Here is a 24,952-nt window from a genome sequence, read left to right on the forward strand (position 1 = left end):
CACTGCCCTATGATAACTCAAAGAGGCAGGCTGCTGCGTGGCTGCCGAGACCAAACTGAAGAGGGAAAAATGAATAGCTAAGCCGCAAACCCCCCTTAAACTCCCGGCTCTTTCAGGAGGGTTTGTGTTCAGCCAGGCCTGAGAGTTGGGCTGTTATGTTTTCTCAGGCTGAAAGTGGGGAGCACAAGAGAGGTACATTAGTATCGCCCCATTGCCATTTATTACGCTGCTCTGTTCTTCTGGAGCGCTTTCGTAATATGGAAATAATTGAGCTCTGATAGAGCAAATGCCAGGACATTGTGTTTTTGTGTGTCTGTCATTCTTTAGGTCCTTGTGCTTGTGTGTTTCATACTGTGATGATCTCCATCAGACAATAACAGACGCCTAAAGTGTTGATGTTGCAGATGTTTTTGAAGATTTGCAATCTGAGACCGTACAGAGGAGGTGACACAGCTTTCACATAATGCATATCATAACTCATGCATGCATTTGTCATTTTATTTAGTTATTGTATTTATTTTGTTATATATTGTGTGTTGGCTTTTGTAGATAATTTTGTTAATCATTCTTGTGGTAATAGATAGAGAAAGAAATAGTGTGTTTAGGGATGTCTGTTCCGCACTAAACGAGCTCTCTTAAAGGAATAAATCTTGTTCGTAGATGTTGTGTCCATCCGAATGTCCATCATCGCCCACTCTATGAGTCTGTTCCAGAGACCTTATCAAAAAGTATTTATTCTAACAGAGATGAAACCTCATCAGTGACTGATTGGGAACACTCTTCATGTAAAGTGACTTGCACAAATAGCTCTCCATGCAGGAGATTTCCTTAATTCACTCTAATAGAGTGGAATTCCTGGCTTCCGGAAGTACAAAATAACATGCACTTTCTCCACTGAGGAATTGATTTTGAACTATAACTTATAAACCTTTAAAGATGGACCTATTTCGAGCTGCAAGGATGTTAATTGATGGAATGTGCTTTTGCTGAAGCTATCAACCTGCATTATTTCAACTTTCAAACATTTAAATAGTTCCTGGTAGGAAAACTACATTACCCATGATTCTGCAAAAAGTCTCTATCAATCAGAGTCACAAACAGATGCCAAAAGAACATTTTAGTGCCCAGCCACTCCATGAAGGATTGAGAATGACAAATGAGTCGTTTCCCTACACACTCTCAAACTTTTGCAAGATTTTGCAATAAATGTAAAAAATCATATATATTGTTCCTGTATCTAATTGGTTTCTATAAATCAATAGTTTCACATTTCTCCATTGATTATAATTTAGTTGGACAAATTCATCTCTTTGTCCAATGCTACTTTTTTGCTTAAAATAAAATTTTTGTTATTCACCTTGTAGCTTGTTGGTTTGGTTTATGGCTTATAACTCTTAAAAGACTTTTGATAATCCCTATAGGATAAATACTTCTGGAACTAGGGCTGGACCAGAATATTCGATTATTTGAATATTTTCTTGGTGGGTTGGCATTCGATTTTGAATTTTGAGATTCAAATAATATTTTATAATTTTTCTTGCTCACCTGGCATCCCTTGCAAAACGTTCTTCGTTCGCAAAACGTTCTTCATTTTCTATCGGGCCAAACAGTTCTAAGGACTGTCAAGTACGATTACAGCCTGGTAAAGCATGGCATGATTACAAACCGTTCTCTGCCCAGAATTCTAGGCACGGTTAGACAACCCTGCTTAGCTATGCTGTTAGAGTGCGTGAAGTCGCCACTGTGCTGCCTGTCTACCAGTTACAGCCGTAAACAGCCGTGCTGCGTTCAATATAAATAAAATTCTTGAGACAGTTTGGTCTGTGGAGGAAACATTTGCGCTTGATTTTTTTTTGCGATGATTACACCCATCGTTGTGTTCTGTTTATTTTATTTTTTGCGTCAGGAATTCTTTTTTTGTTGTTATTGAACATAGTAAATATTGTATAAAAAAAGGAGTCCCAAAAACAGAACTAACTGATCATCGTCCATATCGCTGTTTATATAAAAAATGCGTTATGAATTCAAGGACTGATGGTTTTGTATTGCATTCCAAAGAGCTCTGTTATAAGCACCACAGTGGAAAATGAAACCGTATCAGTGCTGACTGGCCCGGATCGGCATGGAATAGAATGATTAAGCAAAGAGAACCGTTCGGCCCAATAGTGGAAAAGCAGCTTAGGAAATGCCATGAGTGAACATCATGATTCAGTTCATCTGGAAGAGAAGACAAAGATGCAGAAGACCTCTGCTGTGTGGGAGCACTTTAAAATGAGTGAAGACAAAGGCAGTGTGCCAGATAAGCGATTTAAAACTGGCCTACCACAACAGCACATCAAGTTTGAAAAATCACCTGAGTTCTGGAAGTAGTACACCTATTACTTATAGTAATATAGTACTTATATTGTTGGTGTAAAAATGGTGTAATCAGGAATTTTACACATGATAAAAACGTTCACTTAATTTGCTTGGAAAATACTTATGAATACTGCAGCCACAAAAAAATTAAAATACGTACAGTAGCCCTGCCTAAAAATAATTTGTCTATATTGAAAGTATTAGTCTCAACAGACCTGTGTGTTTTGTATCACTAGTGCAGTGTCCGTTCTTGGAGCATATAAGTCCTGTCCGCATGAGGCCTGCCGCTTCTGGCTTGGCTGTTCTGTAGTTTATTAAACGTTGATTAATTCTGAACTGCACTGGTGATATTGCACTAAAATGCGACACTGTACTCCCTTGGGTCCACAGCAACATCCGCCATGTGTGAAGTCGACTGGATGAATAGTTATCAACATAAAAATGCAATTAGACAAACACACAGAGATTCCTGCCTCTATTAGAGCAAAGAATATGTTCAGCCCCTACCTCTGAAGCTTCGAATATTCAGTGTGGATTACTATCGAAGCTTCGAAGCTCAAAAAATGGTATTCTGACCAGCCCTATCTGGAACAAATGCCACTGAAGAATTGGTTGGCTGCTTTTGCAGGGGGTTTTCCTCAGGCATTTTGCTTAGCAAACCAATCAGCCTTTCAGGGTGTTGTTGTGATTTCCCGAATCATAAATACTTATAGCATGTACATAAAGACTGAGTAATATTGTTAAATTGATTTGAACTTTTTGTATTAGTAGTTATTGGTTTTGAATGAATGGATTATATCTGTTGTCATCAAATATTTTTACAGAGCTTGTTGCAGTGCCCTCTCCCGAAGGATCCATGTGTTGTTCCCCTAGATTTTAGCAAAAACAAGGTATCTTGAGAGTAATTATAATTCAGTTACATACCTTTTAAAACAGCCTTTGTGCCACAAGCCCGTCTATGATGCCTTGAAATGTTTTTAGGTTTTTGGATCAGTTTCTTTCCTGATACAGAAGAGCAGACAAACCTGTGCTTTGATTGAGACATCTGTATTATAAATCACCGCTGCTTTTCTGACAGCCTTTTGTTTGTGATTTAAAGGAATAGCTCACCCAGAATGAAAACTCTGTCATCATTTGCTCACCCTCATCCTCTGAAACCTGCACGATGTTTTTTCTTCTTTGTAACACAAAAAGAGATCTTGCACAAAAGGCTAAAACCAGAGACTGTCAAGCTCCAAAAAAGACCAAAAGAGCAACATATGATCGCCATGTTGAGAGGAATAAATTGATAACTCTCAAATCTCTTCAACGCTTGTTCATATTCAAACCTGGTGCCTCAAGATGCAGTACACCAGTTTTAAAGCCACTGATGTCAGTTAACAGAATATATTTTTGGTTTTACCCCTTTTTCTTTCCTTATTTAGTCGTCTTCCATCGTTTATCTTGATTATTTTTTTTCTTCAGGTCACCCTATTAGTAGTTTGATGTAGGCTTTTAGAGATTAGAGTTGTAGTTTTGTCATCTTCCCGCCTCTTTTCTATCGATCTATTGGGAAGAACTAACTGTTTTACCCTTTTGTTTTGTTCACATGGAGGACCCAGAGAGGATGTGTATTAATCCTGGGTGCTACCTCTAATAGAATTATCAACTCCTGATGTTGTGCGCGCCATAAATCTTCGCCCCACTCGCTGTCTTCCTCTTGTCAGAAAGTGCAAGAGTGTGCACTTCTCCTGCGGTGCGCTTTCCAAGTGGCTTTCATATTTATTTCCCCTTCCCTGTTCTGTGGAGGGAGCGCAAGCGTGTTTCTTTGCAGGCAGGGGGTGGTTGTACGACATAGTGTGCTTTTCAAGCGATTTTTATGTAATGTTTAGAGTGTTTCTTTGTTTGTTTCAACTGAGGATGTGCCACTTTGAGGTTTCTCTCGTACATACACACGGAGAAACAGGCTTGTAATTCTGCTAGCTTTGCATTCACTGACATTAAATGTTCTTTAATAGCAGTGGATTATACATAAAGACCAATGCATGTTCCCCGCTTTTTGGGATCCACATTCATTAAAAAGGCATGGCTCTTAAGTGAATGTCATAGGCCCATCGGTGGTTGGGCATCTTGTTAGATCTTTCCTGCTCTTGAGATAGATATGCCAGACCTTAGTGTCCTGTATCAAAGCCCCTGTCCCACATTTGCCTTTTAATCTTGGTTGGATCTGCATAGGATGTTTGTACAGTGCTGACACAGTTCTTTGAAGCCTGCGGGCCACGGCAATCATTCATGAAGATCTCCCTCTTGTTATTAGTGTGGGACTGCAGAGACTTTTGCCTTTTTATCAGATATACAGGCCTAAGATCCATCTTATGCCCAAATGTTCCTATTCGTCACACAGCACTGTTGTATACTTGCACAAAGGGGCTCATTTGCAGTCAAGAGAATTTTTCTCTTTTTGCAAATTCAGACATATAAAAGTATAAAAACACTTTACTTTTTTTTTCTTTTTATCCTCGATAGTTCATCACACATGCAGCGCAAGTTTTTCCATTCACAAAGCTCTTGAGAATGGTACAATTGAGAAATCTCATATTGAATGTATGCACAGATTCTCACAAACAAAAAGCATCGGGTCCCATTTGCAGCAACCACTTTTGCTTATAGATATCAGTTCTCAGCTGGCCCACCCATCATGAGTTGGAGATCCATCTTATTAACTGTCTCATCCTGCTGGGACTCTATATGCAAAGGAGATTGGGTAAAGTTGAACACAGTAGTAATGTTGAGAGACGTGCAGGTACATTTGACCTTGCATATAAAAGTCAATGTCTTCATTAACAAGCCATCATCCTGTCTCCAAACGGCATTTTCTTCTGTTCCTTCAAGTGATCATTCACTGCAGGGCTCAAATCTAAGGACTTTTTCTACATGCCCTTCCAAAAAAAATATATATATAGTTGCCGTTATCATTATTTCTGATCTATGTTATCTTGTATTACAATAAATAAGCTTATATGACACCAGTATTTTAATTTTGACATAGAAGCCAAAACTAATAGCCCGACACACATGAAGTTCAGTCATTATTGAAGACAAGTGATCAGTCAGTAAATTAGAACAAATGTACAAATTTTCAAGCCATAGCAACAATGAATATATAGAACAAACACACAAATGAAATGATTTAGGATTTTATATTTTATGTAGGTGTTATTAGGTACAGAAATTGCATAATCACATATAAAATAACATTTCCATATTCATCACTGTGTTACACCTCGATTTTTCATAGCCATTTTAAATTAGTGGTAACACTGCATTTTAATCATGAATTGATCCCAAAAATTTATTTAATTTAGACTGTATAATTTTAAAATATTATGGTACATAAATCACCTGCATAACACCGAAACAACAGACAGCTGAATGAGACGCAATTGCACTTTCTGCCAGCAGGTTAGAAGAAAAAAAAAACATTGTGATGCAGTTTGTGTGCAAGCACAGAACAGAAGATAAAACAAAGCAAAAAATGCCCGGTTGATCAGTGCCTCTCTCCACTGTCTAAATTAAATATACATTAATCATTGTTAAAGCTACAAAATAACTTGCCAAGTGCAAGAAAGACGCAGAAAGAAACTCAACTCGGGGCTCCGGCGTCAGAGACACAGCTGTCTGCGCGCGTGCTGTACACAGAGAACAGAACACAGTGCACGAGTACTGAATGGAGTTTTCTATAGCACTGTGCTGGAATGCTTTAAAATTGCTTGATTTTTTTTTTATTAGCAAGACTTAAAAACAGATGCAAATGATAAACTTTTTGTGATGACATGGCAGCGGCTCGATCGAGCCAATGACAAATCCGTCAACTGTTCCAAGTGTCTTTCACACTGGCCCCAGGCCATTCTTTGTCGAGCCCTGCACTGGAATAAAAAAAAAATATTCCAACCCTGTATGATCTTCTGTTGCAAAAGACGATGTTTTTTTTACTTTTTTTTTTTCATAGAAAGTCAGCGGAAATTGCATGAGGGTGTGTAAATGATAGAATTCCCATTTTTACCTAACATTTACCTTTAACACAGTACATACACAAACCCAGGGATGGGTTATAATGAAAGGCTTGTTCCTTTAGATGAGATGCACACGCATGCTGCTCGTGTGAGTTTTATTAGCAGCGAAGGATCTGTGGTCTGTGCCGGTTGAGTAGATCCACAGCAGAGAAGAATATTCCAGCGCTGATTCTATTTGCATTGACTCAGGAAAAACCAGCACTTCCCCTCCAAGTGTGATTCACAGGTCAAGGTAATGCTAATATCTCGCCTGTCAGCAGAAGAACAACACCAACAGGGGTGATAGAAAATGCAAAACACAAATACAGATACAAGCAGAGGTGCAGAACACTATGTACCAGGTGATGAATTAACAGTTTTGATGCACTTTCTTCTCTCTGCATTTGGTCTTGGACATGCATTGTGGAAATGCAGTTGGGGTTACTTGTGTGTGAGAGAGATACAAAGAGAGAAAGCGTGTCTGTGAGTGACCTTTAGTGGTTTGGGTTCCATCGAGGGCAGATTAATTACTCCGTAGCAATAGCGTGACGGGCCCTGTGCGTGTCAGCTCGCAAATGTCACCCCATGAACTTCATCCTCTCTGATTAGAAGTGAATGTACTTGCTTAATAAGAGATACTCTTTTTTTTTTTTTTTTTTTCGTTGTGGAATGTTTTCCCTCCCGTGGCCTCAGTGAACTTGTCCCTTCAGCGCTCTTGAATGGTGACTTGAATGGATAAAAATGCCTCTGTCGGGGGGATTGAAGAGGGTACAGCTGTGCCAGAGTTGCCATCGTTGTGTGCGATGAGGTAGTTACAAGCACTCTAAAAACAGCGGCCAATTTGTAATTGGCACAGTGGAATATTGGGCGGTACCTCACGTTTAATTTGGGACAGGATAGCAATTGTACATGGTGAATTCAATCTGGGGCACTTGCAGCACTCTACTCTGTTTGGAGAGGATTTGAGGGTATACTCACAGGACATGTTCTTAGAGTGCAACTGATAGTATGAAGTGAAACATAACATAGGCGTCTTGAAACTCCTTATTTTCTTTTTTTAAAAGGTTAGCTCACCCCTCTAAAAACAAATGGTCCTTTACTTCCCCTTCATTTAGTTTGAAACTCATTTGTTTATCTTTAGCCATGTTTGGACAGGACTAGTTTTTCAGGGGGTCGTTAGAGAAATTTTTGTTTTACAGATGTACTTTGCGATTTTAATCCCGTCCACATCTGTGCTTCTCTCACACAACCTCTGTAAAAATTCCTGAGCAAATGATCTACTGTTTTTCGTCAAACTCAATGATCCTCTGAGAAAATGTGATTTGCCTGTGATTGCAGACTACAGTATTTTTCACAATCAGTTTTCTTGAGTGTTTTGGCCAACATGGACTACCGTAGATGCTCTTACCACGCACATGCCTCCCGGAAAAGAAATGAATAAAAAAAATAAAAATCATGTAAACCGTTAAGACTGGCTACTTTAACGTTAAGTAAGATTTCTCACTTTAATTTCTGCACTCAATTACATAATGTTTTAATTGTATATTTACCTTTACAAAAATTAGACAAGGTTTTACTACAAATAAATAAAAACAAATAAGACTAAAGTTGCGCAAAAATCATGTTTTTTCTATTCTAGCCATAGCTTAACCATTAACTGTGGTGATTCTAATGGTAATCAATCTGAATGACTATACACAATGCACTCATACAGAGCTGTATGTACAGATGTACAAAACAGATCCCATTGTTAGTTCTATCCAAATTGGTTCATGAAGATCACTGATGTTGGATGATAAGAATCAAAACTCATTTCTGTCCCTTCATTGAAAGACCGTTTCACCAAAACTTTGACAAAAAACATTTGAATCCTTCTGAGATGCTATCATTTTATATGCTGAGTAGATATAATTAAAGCTTCTATTCAACACGCACGTAGAGCTCATCAAATAAGGTAAACGGAAGCTCAAACTTGGGATTCTTGCTGAGCAAGAACAAATGAACAAAAGTCTTACACAGTCTGTACACCGAACGAGACTTGTTGCTTGCATCACATCATGTCACAACAGCTAGAGTCTGTCTACACTAGACGTGATACAGAAGACTAATGCAGATCATTTGTTCTTTGTTTCAGTATGTCATTAATAGAACTGGGCATCAGTTTACTGTCAGAGCACCACATCTAGTGTAGATGTAGACGTTTTAGATGTTTAATTTGTATGTGTTTGGAATAACTTGAGGGTAATGACCGAATCTTTGTTGTAGGGTCTGTCTCCTTTAAGGTTGAACTTGGGCTGTCAAATTAGAAATCAAACTTTGAACGTTAGTTGAATTAAAATCTGAAATAGCTCTTTTGATTGCAAAAACTGTTTTTGAATTGAAAGCTTTGTAGAAAGTACTGACAGCACCGTTATTATATTAAGATACACTGTTGCCAAAATTTTGGGAAAAAAATTTACTTCAAGAAATAAAGCAGCATTAATAATGTTTTTAGAAAAATATAGCCTATAAAAAAATCTAATCACAGTCAATAATATTGCAGTGCATTTTTGAATTTGTCTGCAGTATGCTTCTTCAGCTTTTTACTCATGTGCATCCATCATGTTTTATTTTGGGGTTTTTTTTTCAACTGTAAATGCAAACTCTTTCTGCCAAGCTATAAGCTGAAACTTACTTTGATTAAACTTTCTCACACTTGTTTTTCTCTGCCAAAGTTTCTGTAATCAAATCTTGTAACATTTTCTCATTTTCATTGCATTTCTTTAGAGCATACTATATCTCCTGAGAATGATCAGGTGCATGGAGCTGTGAGAGAGAGGAGCTCTGGAGAGTCAGTGTAGAAATGTTCTCTACTGTGCTGATTTGCTATATCCCGCCCAGATAAAATCCCATTATGATGGACTACAAATCCTCACCTGCTGGCAGACTGCTTACTATCACTCTCGCTTGCTCTCTCTGTCTTTTTCTTTCTCGTTTCCATTCTTGCAGTATCCCCAAGTGGGAGACTCTGGTTTACAATAGGATTAGAAACACCATCCACAGTGGAATCGGTCAGGCTGAGTTGTTAGTGTTGCTGCAGGTGTGTTAATTGGCAGATAGATCACATGGGCAGCAGGAGGTACAAACAAGTCTAAAATCTGAAGAATCTTTCGTTGAGTGCTATGAGATGTGTTTCTTATTTGAGAGCCACAAAGCTCATATGACCATGAACTTCTTTCAGTGAATTTTTTTTATTTTTTTATTTATTGATTAATTTTTTTATATAAACGTGTAAGAATTGAGGTACATGGAAAAAGGATCCACAATCCTGTGTGCATGCATAAATAGGTGCATAACATGTATGAATGATTCATAGCTGAAGCCAATAGCATTGCATTATTTATGTACAGTGTCGAGCAGCTGGTCGGCTCATCCGTGAGGATTGACGTTTGACATGCAGGGTTGGGATGCAAAGTTCCAAAGTACTGATGCTCAGGGGGTTAAATGCCAAAGACCAACGGACCCCCTGATCCTTCAAGTTCTTGCCCCAGAATTGCCTCCACTAAGGCATCTCATCTCAGTGAGCACTGCCTCTTTCCTGAAAATAAAGCTGCATGCTTGAGGATCCAGAATGATGTGTTGGCGTTACCCAAGACTGAGTTTCATATTTCTGCTTCCTCATGGGGAAAATGCAGGTTGATAATGACTCTGTATTCATAAAGCAGATGATCCTTTTCATCTGATTCATTTTGACCTGAATATATAAACTTTATTTTAAATGTTTCAGCTGTCCTAAGCCCTGATCTATGAGAGACGTGTGCTCCAAGTCAGAGGTTTATTTGTGCTCAAGAAGTCACTTAGTGTCTCTTTTCCCCTCATTTGGTCTGGGGAATACAGGATGAAGGCAGGGTGTGTAGATGTAGACCTAAACAGCAGGGGCACAATTTGTGGCGCTTCGAGCTGTATCGGAGATGATCCTTCTCTCTCTTTTTCTGTGCAGGTCTTTGGCTCTGCTGATAAACTCTCTTCAGTAAGGTAAGCTGTAGATATGTTTATAACGATGTGATTTCATGTGCTTGAATTATCAGATTAACTGGATTTGCTTATTATGACCTTAACCTTTAAATAAAAAGATCATGCATAAATGCTTGAAAATGCATTTTTTATTACGCATTTAACACTATAATATAATGTTGTGGTGCATAAATTTGCTTATATTTTTTATGCTTTACAGAATATCATTTTAAGAACAATCAGAATATTTATATTAGTGCATCCTTGCGTATCATAAAAAAGGAACAGGATGTGACTATTTGGGACATTAATTAATTCAGAAACGGAGCGAGTACAGGTTTTTCATTCTAACACTAATAAGCTTGACTGCATTGAAAAAAGAGATAGAAAAGCTCTAATAAAATACAGACACACAATGTAACACAGACACCCAGTGAGCTCCAGCAGTGGGAGGAGTAGTCATAATGGGGGGAGCAGCCATCTATATCAAAGGTGAGCCATGGGATCCTTTGATACGTTCATGCTATAGCAGCATAAACTCCGGTCCCTTTGATATCTTCATGCAGTAGCAGCATAAACTCTTCCCTCCATTTCCGATTGCTCCCAGGCTGAATGGAAAATATCACATCTTCATTTTTTTTTCTGCTTTGAGGTGGTTTCATCTGTTCAGGCAACATCTTGTCTCTGTAGTCAGTTTGAAGTGTCTGCTGTGTAATAGAGGCACAGCATTCATGTAGAGATTGTTTAAATCCCTTCCGCTCATATGTTGAAACGGTGTTGTGATGACCAAATATTTCTCTCTTCATCCCTCTCCACCTTTCCCCCTGTCCTTTCTCTTCTCGTCGTCTTCCAACTACATCTGACACCTCTCTTACCCTGCTGAGGATGTCTGCTGTCTCCGTCTGCCAGTCTTGTTTCTTTACAGAAGAGGATGTTATTGAAAAAGACACATTTATCTATATCGTACGTTTAGCTTAGTTAGTTTAGGTTTCCCTGCTCTGTATTTTTTTTTCTTTTCTCTCTCTTTTTTTTTTCTTTGTGCTGTAGCTGCTAATGTGGCTTTGTAATTTATGGTGGGTTCGGGCAGAGCTGCTTAATGCCCCCTCCTGCCATCGGAAGCCTACGTGAGCGCCTGCAGAGATTCATCTGTGAGGAGCATCTAAATATGAAACAAATGAAATGCAGCAGCAGGAAAAACAACATCAGGACTGATGATTAATGCGATTTACTCAGCCAGCAGACCTGTAGGTTTCCTCCACCAGTCCCTCGCTCAGTCACTCACTTGCTCTCTCGCTAACCGTGGGATGGAGCTTGTATTTTTAACGGCCTCCCAGATGGGCACCAAGTGTGAGCGCAGGTTTGAAGGCTGCGGCTGGTAATTGCGGAACTGCAAATGGATTTCTGTAACACAAGCTGTAGTGCATTCAGTGTTGTTTGATCCACATGCTCAATCACAGGCTGAAGGGTGACCTCCAGCACGGGGCCATTCTGTCTTTGTGTTTACCCAGGGCAGGGTCTGACTCCTCCCCTCTCCTTAAAGCCTCCAGCCCTCTGCCGTGCATCTCAACCAGAAGCCGGCGGTCATGTTAGCTCACGCGCTCTGACTCTGTCGCACTGGATCAGCTGCCAGTGAGTGCGGATTTTTCTCATGTCTTGTTCCTACATTCATGACTGTGTTCTTCTATTGTCTCCATATGGCAGTGTGCTAATAAGCAGATCTCATAGATGGGCTCAATGCCCAACAGGCTCATCTGTCCCAGCTTGCTAATGGCTTAACTGGATTAGCCGGGTCCCCACACGGGCTGATCAGAGCTCATAACGCTGATCACCTCCATTGATCCGATTGATCAGGACTCTGTCGCTAAGAAAGCCACTGTGCTGTTCCTTTCCCTAATGTGTCCTGGGGGGTTGCAGACACAGACTGTCGCTTCGCACATATGGGCCACCTGAGGATACACGCGAGGTAATGGGGTGAATGAGGGGGAAAGAAGCTAAGCTGAAAGCTGGTTTAAGACAGATGGAGTGAAACTGAACCTGAGACGCAGTGTCTGGTTATTGATGGGCACTTCCTGTCATCAGTATTGGTCTCTTGTCGTCTTAAACCAACATACGGCCCTGTTACTAATCAGCTAAGATAAACTGCAAGCACACAATCAGTCCCGCATTGACCTGGCAATCTCTCATCCAAGATTTGTTTCGAAATATATAAATACGCTAATCAGTGCATCTTGTAGAAGACAGCTGCTTGGGTTCTTCATCATTTCGTATTCTACCATCGTTCTTGCTTCGGTTTCAAAATTTACTTAAAGTCTTTCTAGTTTCTCTGCCCAAGTTTGCTAATGAAGTGAGATTTTTAGAAGCTGGGATACAATCCAAATGAGACCTTTTCCCCCTCACTGTGTTGTGTTGTTTTTTTTTTTATCTTCATCCCGCCACCTTTCTAAAATATGAGACTTTCTGCATCAAAACTTGCTCTCCTTGATGAGGCGCTCGCCAAATTCATTTCCTGCCTGCTATGATTGATTAATTGATGTTGTTAAATGGCTCCTTTGGTAATGGCTTTTCTGTATGGCTTCCAAAGCAAGAGCCAAGCTCAAGCGCAGTCTGTCGCGGTCCCTTACAGCCAGAGCAGCTCAGTCTTTTCTGTTCTTTGGTTATTAGCTTGCCGTGTTACATCACCGGGGCTGTGCCAGAGCTGACATCACTCAGCTGTGCCCTAATGGAGCAGGTTGGCTCTGTTTATTTTGTTTAAGTGCAGGTCAAGGCACTGTGTAGTTTTGACAAGTTGGACGCCTGCCTGCATTCAGCCATGGAAAGAAGGGACTACTCCAGTGTTTGGCTTCTCGTTCCCGTTGTATTTAAGCAGGTGGTGTCCATTTTCGTTGATCAGCCTTTCAGGCTGTGTTATGGCTGGCTGTGCTCTTGTGGATCTTGGAGAGAAGGAAGCCTGGGTTAGGTCAGACTGGGTTCACACAAGTGACAGGTTATATTAATCAAGTCACTCTCATTCAGGGTCTCTTAGTTTGTTAGGTCAGTAGCACAGTATAGTCATACATCAGTTTAATTAAGTTAAATAAAATTCATATAATTATTATACATGTAGAATTTGTATATTTTTCAGTATTAATTACCCGTAAATGTCATACTCGCAGCATATGGGTTTGTTTGCCTATGATCAGTAAACGGAAAGTTTCATCTGTGAGGAGCATTTAAATATGAAACAAAAAGAAATGTTTATAATTGTGTATTGTAATTATATTTATTATAGTGTATGTGTAATGAATATTATAATTGTATATTACCATTATTTTATATTATATTGATACTATTAATGTACAACAGTACTGTTTAATATTATAAAATGTTATGTTTTATAATATTTTATAATATTATAAGAATTTCAATATACATTTATACATTCTCATATCAATTAATTCACTCATTAATCATTGTGAAATAGTATTGCTGTTAGATAGTTAGTGTTTTATTATTTTATAGACTACAATGCTGTAATAGTTTACCCCATTATAAACAAAATTAAGCAAACTGCTTGATCTAGTAGTATGGAAAAGGTTGCTTTTATATATATATATATATATATATATATATATATATATATATATATATATAAGAAAAAACAATTGCTATTTTGAGTGGCTGTAAATCTGTTGTGTGTCTCTTTTTGATTGGTATTGAATTGTTAAATGTATTATATTTTTATAATGTATTATAACTCTTTATATTTTTGTGCAATTTTCCTTAGATTCCACCTTGTCATTCCAATTCAAATTGCAATTTAGCAAATGGGCCAGTTGCAGTAAATTGCCAATTCAATTCATATTCTAACTCAGGAATTGGTCAGGAGCCAGTAGTTAAATTCTGAATTTCAGCCAACTTTAGTAGCTACACCCTGGCAACCACCCAGAACCCCTTTGGCATCATGGCAGCAAGCTTTACCTGTGCAAAGCACCACTTGCAACATTAGATTACACTGTACTCCAAGACTTTTGCATTGTTTTCATGCATTCTATGTAAATAGGATGCTTTGGGCAAGTCTTCCTGCAGATGTTTAAGAAATGCATTGAGCATTCAGTCTATACTCAGGTTTTTTTTTTCTGATTGAAATGGAGCCCTGAAGCTTTTACTTGCAACAAGTTCCATCACACATATTTGCCATAAGTCACACGCACACATACACCCCGCACATGCCCGTGATCCTGACATAATGAGTGTGCGCCCCCGTCCGCTGAGGTTCGGACTCATTAGCTTTGCACTAATGGAGCCCTACAGGTCTGGCCGCACTGACTTCTCCAGCACCAGGCTAACGGTAACCCATCATGATGGCTATTGCCTGACGGACAGCTGGCTGGCTGACCTGAACTGAGACTGCATCACCGGGGTGAATTCATGTCGCTTTCACTGCTGCTGTCATTACTGGTGACTGTGCACAAGGGGGTAATTTGTACTTGGCTTGCTTGAGAATTAAGAGCAGCGATGAAGAAAGAATGATGGAGAAGAAAAGGAAGTCATCTGAACCAAGGCCTCTAGGGTTGCTGCAGTGCAGATGGCCTTGTCAGAGAGGAAACTGTCATTTCTCTCTCTTTCTCACTCTGGATATTTGTCAGTGTCGCCCACTGCCCTGCTTCCCCTCAGCTATCACCACAGAGACAGGAAGACACCGTTGGCGAGGCCCAGACATTGGGTGTGAGCTGAATCTGTCTTAGTCAGTTTATGTTTGTACATGCATGCCCGTGTTAGGGAGTCTGCTTGTGTGGAAAATGGTATTTGTTGCATGCCACAGACCTGAGTAAAGATGACATTTTAAACTCGCTTTTCAATTTGCGTTTGGCTCTGGCAGTGCCTGTATGTTAAAGGTAGGAAAATCAGGGGCAATCATATGTGTGCGTGTTTGTATGTGAGTGAGGAACGCTCAATGTTGTTGATTGCATGCTGCTGAAAAGCTGAGATGGCATGATTCCAGCTACTTTGAGTGAGACTGCGAACAGTGCAAGTCTGGGAAAGAAAACATACAACAGACTTCATCCAGACACTCCATCACTGCATCAGCTTTACATTCACAACATGATGTTACAAGACTTCATCAGTCCACCACCTGCTCTCTGCTACACCTTTCAAACAAGTGATAAGCAACTCAGGTTTGCTCAACTCAAGTTTTATTTTTTGCTGAACCTTTTCATTCACCAGTAAATGAAAATGTACTGATCCACACGTCTTTCTGCAGCTCTGTGTGCTGAATAAAATAAATTGTAAGTCATTATTCAGAGAATTGAGAGCTATGGTAAAAAAAAATAATAATTCTCCTACTATTAACTTGCTTTGCTAGTATTTTCACTGGCCATACCAGAATGAGTTATGTTTTTTAACAAAACAATGCATTTCAAGTATATTATAGTTTTTTTTTCTTTCTTTACAAAATAGAAATATTCAGCAACCTGTAAATTATACAGCTTAATGTTAAATCAAAATGAATTGCTCTTTTTCAGTAAATATACATTACATTAAATTAATCGTAAATGACAGTAAAGATTTTTGTTGTATCGTCAAAGAAATGTAAAATATTTTTATTTCAAACAAATGCTGTTCTTTTAAACTTTCTATTCATCGAAGAATCATGAAAACTTGTGTCACAGGTTCCACAAAATTATTTATAATGAACATTATTAATAAGAAGAAGAAATAATAAATTGCTTAGTGATTTCTGAAGGATCACGTGACACTGAAGACTGGAGTAATGGCTGCTGAAAATGTAGCTTTACCATCCTCCATTTAATATTAACACACACACACACACACACACACACACATATATATATATATATATATATATATATATATATATATATATATATATATATATATATATATATATATATATAATCTTAGTGACCCTAAACATTGTGAACAGTGGTGTAGATACATTTTGTGTGCCACAAGTTGTACTCAAGCATCTTTATACATGTAAGTGTTATACAAAGGCAAATAACATATACATGAACACTTGCAGTTTGACTTGGACCCCAGCTGGCACACAGTGAAGATGGGAACTGCTGAGTCATTTATAGACCGGCCAACCGTCATTGACTTTCCCTCCTCAAACGGAGTAACCTGATCTGATCCTAAAATGTGAATCCGAAGCCATCGCAATTTGAAGCTGTGTTTTTTCCATCGGCTCAACTTAACACCAGCACAACTCTATATTTCTACCAGCTTTACAATTGCAACTTTACACCAACAGCACAGCTTCACCTTACCTTGTCACTCCAGCAGCTGCTCTCAGCGGGGGTAACCAAACACCAGTGCACTCCCTCTTCTCCACATCAAGCTCAGGGGGAATTTCAGCAGTGCCTCAGTCTAATATAACTTCAGTGTTTGGTGTTTATGCTCAGTAGATTGATGTTTTTGAGAATGGCATGTCTTACAGCAGACGCCTGTCATTGGCATTTTACATAGATGTGATGGCAAAGCAGCCCACAATGTGTTTTCTGCTCTTTTCAATGTGCAGGAATCCTAACAGATGGCCGTTTCTGACTTGAGATCAGTATAAAGTTTAGCAGGAATGATACGGCCACTCGCTGCGCTTCCTCATTGACTTTCCCTCACTCCTTCTTTACTTTGTGTGAGCAGCATATGGAGCATGTAGAGAGCAAGAGCGAAACAGAACTGATATGTGAGGCTGAGTGATTACTCGGCTGTGCTGGAAAGCCGAGAGCCGTTCGTAATGACTGCCTGCAGCTTAATCGCGTACAGGAACATTCAGGATCTGTTTCCACCAGAAGGACGAGTGGAGCATGAAGCAGCCAAAGAACGAGAGACGCAGAATGCATGCGGGGACCGAGAGAAAAAGAAGGTAATGGGGAGAAGAGACGCCCAGAGGGAGGGAAAATAGGAGATGAGGGTGCGGGAAGTGTCAACGCTTCTCTGGGGAGCAGGAAGAATGGAGAAGGGACAGATCAGAGGAGAAGATAGATGAAGGAACGCTATTTGAGATGTTTCCTGCAGTTGGCCATCTTACAAGGGCTTTGTTGAAGGGTGTAAACACAGCAGTGATAGTAGCTTTAGGCTTGCAACTAGAGAGGGACGAAGCCCAGTCCATGCTGACAGGGGTAACGTCTGCAAACTGCCAGAAGTTTCTCAGGCCATTATGGTTTGGTAGAAGATGCTGTCATAAACAATACAGTCAGGTGCACACATACAGACAGAAAGTAATGTCCAGTCACAGAATCCCAAACACAAATGGAAAGTAAACTGACCCACGGGATTGCAGTTCTGGAGTGAAAAAGGAATTTGGAATTTGACGAGTCTAGTTCAGGTTCCACTTGATTATTACTTCCTCTTTATAGTAATATAATAAATATAATAATGATATTTTGGGTAAAAAGTGTTTTTTTTAAATATATATATATATACACATATAAGACTTAAAGGATTATTATATTTAAAACTAAATTAACAATGTTAAGCCACTTTATTTAATATGTATCCTATATATCTATCTCACAGGTCTTTGTTAGTGCAGTAAATTAACGTTAACTACTTGATTCATTTCGACTATATCCTGACTACAGTAATGATTTCGACTGCATTGGGTGAGTTAAGAACTGCTCTTACTGATTTTGTCAATGAATAACTATTTAGACCAAACAGATGACTGATTTGTAAGTCATTGAGTCATTAATAAGAACCAGCTCATGAAGATAATTTAAGAAATCTGATTGAACTGTTTGTGCATTGCATATTAATTACATGAATGTACTATAGTTGATTTGGTTAAGGGTGGTTGTATGTAATAATACATAATTTACCGTTTTTACTATAGTATGTACACGTGTAACAAAGGGCACTGTAAAATAAAGTGTCTTAAACTGTTCTCTTTGTATTATTTTGTACTATGTATGTAGGCTATTTCACATAACATTTATTTCAGACTGCCAGTTCACAACTCTAAGGCATAATTTCTTTCGTAGTGGAACTGCAGATTCAGCAGCAGCATAAAGCGGTGCAGGAAATACTGTCATTTTAGTATAGCATTCAGGCTGCATAGTTGGAATAATGCAAACCTTCAAGAACCGCTAACAGAACAGAACAGCATAAATCATCATTCAGTTGCAGTCATTTGTACAATAAAGGATTCTTGAACCTTCTGAAGAATGACTATGGCATTCCCATTCAGACGTGATGATCCCAGTGCAGAGAGACCTTGCACTTCTCAGTCACCATCAAACAAGAGGGATTGTATGTGCCTTTGTTTGTAGTGGTGGTCATGCTCTGTGATGTGGTCTGTGTGTCCTTGTTAGCGATAGACATGCTGCGCTGATATAGCAGTCTGTCTGTCTATCTATTCATCTTTGTCTGACAGTCTCACCATATCCACCCCCAGAGAGTCTGTCGTTTTCAGTTTTCTCCCAATCAGTGTCATGAGAGCCCAGCTTCCACTGCTAGTTTTATCATGTACCACTTCTAATAACATATTTTTGTTTTAGGCGAAGCATATACTTCAATCCAAAGGCTCAGTGCCTTTCCCACATTAGAATTTTTGTAGGTAGTATTGTGTTGTCAGTATCATTGGCAGCTAATCTTCTTGATGTCAGCTTGGAAAATTTTGTGGTCGCTTTTGCTTTGCTTTGCACAAGAGGGGAAAGAGCTGAAAAATATGGACAATAGAGACAATATTTGGAGAACCAGACTGTTAGGCGTTAAACAAATTAGAATTTTTGTCTTGGCGTCTGCTAAACTTGCCTTCCAAGTGTTGTTGATATGGTGTATAGCAAGTTGGTTAACATCTATGGCTTTTGTTGCAGACCCTTACAGGCCTTCTGACTTGTGTGCGCTGTGCTTTATGGTGTGTTGTTGTGTGTGAGGAAATACAGGGTTATATGATCTTATTTGATATCTGTTTCATTGGTGTTATTGTTTTTGAAACCCTGACATCTCTCCTTCATTTGATCTCTTTCTCTGTCTGGCTCTCTCGCCTGCAGGCTGATGATCGTCATCAGGATCTGCAGGTTGTTTTAGTGGTGATGACAGTCGTTCATTGTGTTGTGGGGCTGGTGAGAGAAAGGCAGCAGCTGAGAGACCAAAGCAGGGATGTGTAAGGGACAGTAAGGGATTTATGGAAGGAGAGGTTGTGTTGTAGATTCATGCATGTATGTCACAGTGTCCTTAAGTGTTGAGCTGCATACTGTTCATGTGTGTATGTCTGATAGCATCCAAAGTGTGAGACTGATTGTTTGAGATGTGAATGGTGTCGCTAGTAGGGACTTGGTGAGTTCTGAATTCACTGCCAAGTGCCAGTGAGACAACTAAGCAGATGGAGAGGGGAAGATTCTCTGTTAGAGCCGTTAACCGCAGGCCAAACCAGGACACGCCTGTGTGCGTGCCTGGCATTTTTTAGGAGGTTGATCAAGACAGAAGGTGCACGTTGCAGGTTCGTTCTCTTGTGTTCACACTAACGGCTCCCCATCTGTCTTTAAGCTTCGCTCTCACTCTCTCCCTTAATGAGACACCTTCTCTTCTCCACTGCAGCTCCGCTGGAGAAACAGAGATGCTCCAGTTACTGGCCTTTATGAAGGCGAGCAGTTCAGCAACAATCAGCTTTGTACCACTTATTTGTGTTACCGCAGGGGTGCTCAGCCTTGCTTTTGGAAGTCTACTTTCCCACAGATTTCAGATCCAGCTTTAATCAAACACACTTGAACTAGCTAATCAAGGTCTTTGGGTTCACTTAAAAATTAGAGACAGGTGCTTACAGCAGGACCTGCACTAAACTCAGCAGGAGTGTAGATCTTCAGGAGCAGGATAGATCACTGCTGTCTTGAATGAAAATAAAGTCACCTGCCTTGCTTCCTAGAAAACCGATTTGGTTTCAGAAAGGCTTTCAGAATTTGAGTAGGTTTTCTGTGATAAATTAGTGAATATTTAATGAATATACAATTCCTTCAGTTGTATCGAAAAAATGTTCAAAAGTGGACATTTTTCTGCTTTCAGCTTCTGTCAAATGTCATGTTTGTATGTTTTTTTTTTTGTTTTTTTGTTAGTCTCTGTTTCTTACAACCTCTTTGTACTGTCTGTAGACTTTCTCAGGTTTTGAGCACAAGCCAAGAGTCTGAGCAAAGTACCGCAGCCGTGGTTAATAAGTCTCTGTCTGCTAGGCCGCCGCGTGCCGTCTCTGAGCGATGCCGCTATCAGCAGCAGCATTGACTTATCTCAGTCTCATTTGAAACACTGTCACTTGTCATTCTAAGAGTAATGACAGTACTATAATGAGAGAGGGTGTTCGCCTCTCAATCAATTCTACTCTAATTAGTGTTAATGCAACGCCAAAAAACCCCTGCAGCTCTCTTCATCACTGCCAGCTCCTCCTCTCTCCCTTTGGTCATAAGGCAATCGAAACAACATCTTCATCACTTCTGCACTTGTACATAATGTAACAATAGATATTGTGATATAAGTCTCGCTGGTGTCCTGGCCTCTGTTCTAGTTATGGCTCACAGCACCACAATGACCAATTAATGTTCCCTGACACAATCAGAGCATTTGCCTCATGAATTATGGGAATGGTGTGGAAACCGATTACCACTCCCTCCCTCCCTATTTTCTTCTTGATGCTACAGATGGCCTTTAATGTGTGTGAAAGTTTTTTTTTTTTTTTTTCAAGAGCAGCATCTCACATCACATAACACAATTTACAATCATATAAAAATATATAGTGATAGATTTTTCTCACAATATTGCGTTGGCCCTTGTATTGATATGTTTTACGTGCTAATTCTGTTTTTGCAGCTGGGGAGTCCCTCTGTGTTGTGTACAACATCAGAGTGATGTTAATGTAGTACTGCCGAGTAGACGTTGACCTTCAGCTCCAGGAAATCATTGCTTCCAGGCAAGATGCTCCCGTTGGTCATTAGGAGACTTGACTTACGGTTAGGTAGAGCTTTTTAAATGTTCCATACTCTTCAAAATTTTTACTTCATTTTTTTAATGTTTTTGAAGGAAGTCTCTTTATGCTCACCAAGGCTGTGTTTATAGTTATAGTATACCATTTTTCAAATTGAAGTCCACTGACATTAATCTACTCTGCTGTCTGGTTTGTGTGTTGGACAAAATAGCAGATTCAGCATTATGATTGGTCAGATCGCCTGTCAGTCAAGCTCCTAGACTGGCAAGGGGTCAATTGAACGAATCCTTGCTAATAAAAAACAGAGCCAGGGTTATGTTTCACAAGTCACTTTCAGACCTGAAACTTGTTATATTGGGATGAAATTTCTCTATTTTAAAATCTTTACCCCTAAATATAGCACATCTGTTGTTTACACATGGAACAGCTGTTTGTCTTTTGTTTGCCTGCTACCATTCATACATCAGCACCAAAATTAGCTGCAAATATTGTTAGTAAAAGAGTCTCTAACTCTTGAAGTAATGTCTTCATCGGTTCAAATGGAAAAAAGTTCTATCATTTCAAGGTCTGTCCGATTTGACAACCGTTTCTTCCCACAACCTTGTATAGTCGTGCTCTCTCACTGCAGGCTTAAAATTACATGTAGTGGGGTCATTTTGACAGAAGTTTGTGATTGGCTGAAACTTGGTAGGTGCTCAAACCATTGATGTTTCTGGCAATTTTGTCAGACCTGATGTGCTGGCATTTTGAAAAACAGATCATTTTCCATTTTCACATATTACCTCTAAATGGAGTTTATATGATCTTGTATGTAAATGCCTGTATTGCCCTTAAGGTGAACGAAATAAATCTATCTCAAACTTTGAGCCTAATTTGAGTGACTGCCTCAGAGAGCGAGAGACAGACGCGTATCTTAAATTATTTGAGCGGCATTTCAGATCTGTACATAGTCAGCCTCCATTCCTGTATCTCGATCTCCATCTCTGTGCTTCCTCCTTCAATGTCACAGTTTGAATTATCTCCCTCCATGGGAACATCTCAATCTGTTTTGCTGTGAATGCCAAACACTCAATCACTGTTCTGTTTCCTTCCTCCTCTGGTCTCTAAAGTAATAGGATTCCTCATCCGGCATGACTCTCACTGGCCTAATTGCAGCAAGAAAAGATGGCAGACGGTTTACAATCAGACAGGAAATGCTCAAGCGACACTCCTGAAATAGCAGGTTCACAAATGGAAATTAAGACCAAATTGACTTGAGGCCAAACACGAATTGGACTAGTGCATGAATATAAATGTGCTACAGTAGATGTGGTGATATGAGCTTGAAGAGATGGGCTGATCTGCTGATGAGTCGACAGCGGTTATTATGCGCTGATAACAGTCCTTGTGTAAAACACTTACACGGCCGTATTGATTCTGCCGTCACTGTAATGAGGAGAGACAGTTACAGTCTCTCATTTCTCAGTCTTGCTCCTTATGACGTGAACCAGTGTGTGGTGAATGTGAATTTGGATTCTAGCGGAGACCTTGATCTACTAAACATTAGCACACTGATGACTCAATTTCCTCTGACATGATTATGTGGTTGCGCATTAAGACGTTTTTAGCGTCACTGTATATCAGGACTGATATTATAATTTGTTTGTTGCACGTCGTTGTAGCTTCATTGTAGCTATTAAAAAATAAAGTATCATCATGAAATATGCATTCATCCTCTATTTCTGCTGTCTTGAGAGACTGAAGAAAACACTGTATTTCCAGTAAATGCATATAGTGAGTAGTTAATGCTCTCTTTGTTACTGTGGATTGTGGGATTTTTCAGAAGCGAATGTGTCAGTGCCATGGAGTGATTTTTGGCAATGATGCGGCCCTTGAAATGTCTGATTCAATGGGCTTTGCACTGACTGCAAGCATAAATATATGTAGCTCACACTAGGAATGTGACAGAGGAAATTTTCACACCGGTGTAAAGTGCTATGCAAAGAATCAAATGCAAAATAGCAATATATAGGAAATGAATCGCCTGTGATTTTGAACGCGATTTTGTGTAGCTTTTCAGTGAACTAATCAGTAATCTAACGACTTACTACTGACTAGATACGGATGACATTTTTTTGCACAGCACTACCGGTATATCAGCTTGCCACAAAACTGGTATTACCCTGCTGTGAGCCCAGAGCTTTGGACAATTTCAGTTTCTCTTTCTCTTTCGCAATCTTGGTGTCATGTAAGAAAAGATAATTGTCTGTTGTGATTACGCCTTTACACATTCTAGTTTCTAAGACACTCTGTTATTTTATTTATAAGTTACTTTTAAATTTTTTATACTCTACACGAGGAACACGCCTTAAGAAATAAGTGGATCCTTAGCAAGTTGTGTGCATTTTGGTGGCATAGAGTGCAGGAGTAGTAGGCAACCCCCCTAGGCCTACAGTAATGGTTTAAGCCTAGTGCTCAGCAGCCAATCATGCTCTCATGTTCAAACTGGTCAAAGTTGCCGGATTGCTCAAAAGCCTGTAAAATTGATATCTGAGATCACACATTGTTTTCGTGTAGAATGCACATTGATTACATGTTGTTTGAGTAAATTTATGCGTTTTGGAGCTACATGGATTTCCATACACTGAAAGTACCTCTCTTACTCATGACTTGTCCTCTGTCCTGGATCAGTGTTATTTTAATTTTGTTTATATACTATTATAGTATTTATGCAAATTTTGAATGAGCTTTTATTTTCTGATTTTCATTTTAAGTTTAAAGTTTTAGTAATTTTGCTATTGGCTTTTTCTCTTGTTGTAGACTTTTGTCTTTATTACTTTTTCTAGCTTTAATTTTTTATTTTAGTTTTAGTCATTTTGTTGCTCCAACTTAAAGTTATTCAGTTAGTAGCCAAAGAAACACATCTAATTTTTCTGTATATATTTTTTATGTTCTGGTTTTACCTATAATACATATATTTCTAAACTTTTACAAAACTTATATCAATAGTTTTACAGTAGTTTCAACTTTTTTTTTTTATCCCCTAGGTTCACCCCTTTCAGTTGCAAGTACATAATCTATGGATGTGGCTTTGATCACAGTGCTCCATGCGTTCATGTTTTGTGCGGGTGTCCATGTGAGTTATACCTCCACTGTGTCTCTGCTTCATTCCCACTGAGTGGTTTAATGAGACAAGAGGGGCCAAACCCCAGTGTGTGTGACTCTGTATCTCCACAAGAAGCATGAATTAACCATGACTACACCAGCGGCACTCCAGTGAGTTTGTATCAGGCAGAATAGAGAGCAAGTTACTCATTATTACCTCCTTCTCCAAAGCTTCCCCTATTTTTTGACCTCACCTTATTCTCTCTTTGTGAAAAACAAGCATTTAGACAAAACATTCTGTCTGTCATTAAGCATCAGTGACGGTCTCATCACTCTTCTCATGAGCCAAAGCTTCATTGCTTAATCCCATAATTTAAAACTTGTGTGTGTGAGTGGAGCGCAGCTCCCTCTGAGTGTATCTTGCTGTAGGGTAATGCTTCTACCCTGATGCGATCTGACACATTGAACCGCTGCGTCTCAACTGCCGCACCATTACCTCCACACAGAGCGCTCAGTTGCTTCCCAAAGAGATGGGAGGGAGGAAATGATGGAACTTCACTAAAGTTTGGAG

The 24,952-nt window shown here is 39.4% G+C and overlaps 1 protein-coding gene across 3 annotated transcripts in view; it reads left to right on the top strand.

The window, feature by feature from the left end:
• The window catches only part of ndst2a (N-deacetylase/N-sulfotransferase (heparan glucosaminyl) 2a), a 121,616-nt gene that overhangs the window by 54,469 nt on the left and 42,195 nt on the right, over positions 1 to 24,952 (top strand). For 2 of the 3 annotated variants that reach the window (XR_003277799.1, XM_026224595.1), the window contains exon 3: positions 10,369 to 10,403. The exons of the other annotated variant lie outside the window; for it this stretch is intronic. The gene's annotated coding sequence lies outside the window, so the exon portion shown is untranslated. The remainder of the gene's footprint in view (positions 1 to 10,368; positions 10,404 to 24,952) is intronic. 3 annotated transcript variants of the gene reach the window in all.

This window comes from Carassius auratus, chromosome 38 (assembly GCF_003368295.1).
Source record: "Carassius auratus strain Wakin chromosome 38, ASM336829v1, whole genome shotgun sequence".
In the NCBI taxonomy this organism is placed as follows: Eukaryota; Metazoa; Chordata; class Actinopteri; order Cypriniformes; family Cyprinidae; genus Carassius; species Carassius auratus.